General features: G+C 29.3%; 1 long non-coding RNA gene across 1 annotated transcript; it reads right to left on the bottom strand.

The window, feature by feature from the left end:
* Positions 1-541: 541 nt before the first annotated feature.
* LOC128126217 (uncharacterized) lies at positions 542-1183 on the bottom strand. The gene is made up of 3 exons (XR_008223985.1): positions 1111-1183; positions 827-846; positions 542-662 (listed from the first exon to the last, which is right to left on the bottom strand). It is a non-coding gene; the product is annotated as an uncharacterized LOC128126217 (long non-coding RNA).
* Between the last annotated feature and the right edge of the window lie 313 nt (positions 1184-1496).

Raw genomic sequence — 1496 nt, 5'->3', positions numbered from 1 at the left:
GCCAAATTCATAGCTAAAAATGCAAAAGCAAATTCATCCAGTGATGTTATTATCATAAGTTTCAATTGTAAGCAAATTGAGATTATATGGAAAGATCTTCCTTCACGAATACATAGTTTCCAATAAAATGGGTATATCTGAAAATTAAAACTTACTGAGAATGCTAAGAGACTGCTAAATAAAGGTGCATAGTTTAAACTTTAAGGATGAGAAAGAAAACAATTGACCTCATCAATTTTCTGTTTTCAAATCCATGTTTCTTTGTTACTCTAAAAAAGGAAAATAAAACTCTAAAATAGATAAAAATCGAATTACCTGTTGTTAGAGATACAAACGTGAGCAATCATACATGTTTGTTTGGTTCCAAAGCATAAACCGACCTGTAAGTTAAAAAACAAAGTTATAAATACATCAGTAGGAGAACAAATAATCCAACTAATAACAGATACCAAATCCATAAATAACTTCTCCTATTATGTTATAACTTATATAGGGTTTGTCAGGATATAACTTATAGTTTCTTATAGATATATTCTAGAGGGTATTTTTGTAATTTATTCACAAAAGAATACGCTTTGAAAAACCTGGCATCTCTCCAAATGCTATGAAAATGAAAGTTGGGAATGACTAATATTGCATTAAGAAAGACAGCCACACAGGAACTGCATTGCAAATGTAGAAGAGAAAGCATAAAACAAAAATATGCATTTAGTATTTAATTTTATTATTTATCATGTTAAAATAAGAAATTTAATGTAATGGGATTGAGAGCATTTAGATTGCAGATGTTCTTTGTTGATTCAAGCCACCATTTTCCTCCATGTACCTGCACTCACTTGATTGCACCTGCAGTCGCTTAATATTAGCAAGATTAGTAGGTGCTCTAAGAAAAAATAAAAACTGTTTAATTTGGAAGTTTTGGTCCAAAAAAATGGCAGATTATATTTTGGCAAAACCCTTGCTAGGTAATGAAGGTTAACGGAACAACTAAAATCATCTCCAACCATAAGTTTACTTTTAGTAACTCCATTTATAGTGCAAATTTGATTTAAATTTATATTTATAATGAATGAAAATTTTATAATTTCAAGATTCTTTCTTTATTATTACCTTTGATTCTAATCTCTTTCTCTCCTCTTTAGCTTTTTGTTTTGTGTTTTCTTTCATCTTCTCCACGTGCAAACAGACTCAACCTAATGAAATTATGAAAAATTTGGATCTTAAACTGAAGATAATAAGATATTGATTTTTTTTTTATCATTTTATTCTTTATAAACCTTGAAAACTTATCCATGTAAGTTCCACTTGTTTCTTCTAAGTGCTAGTTTCCATATTTCATAGCCATAAGCATCTCCAATTCCTTCTCCCTGTAAAGGTAAGACTGTCATTAAGTCTAATTTAGACAACTTATGGCAAATTTGATATACAAATATTATACTACTAATCTTAATAGTATCAGTCAAAAGCTAGCTCCAAAAAGTAACGTTTGGCAAAGG

Source organism: Lactuca sativa, chromosome 5 (genome assembly GCF_002870075.4).
Source record: "Lactuca sativa cultivar Salinas chromosome 5, Lsat_Salinas_v11, whole genome shotgun sequence".
Lineage (NCBI taxonomy): Eukaryota > Viridiplantae > Streptophyta > Magnoliopsida > Asterales > Asteraceae > Lactuca > Lactuca sativa.
This window is presented reverse-complemented; position numbering and strand designations above follow the sequence as displayed.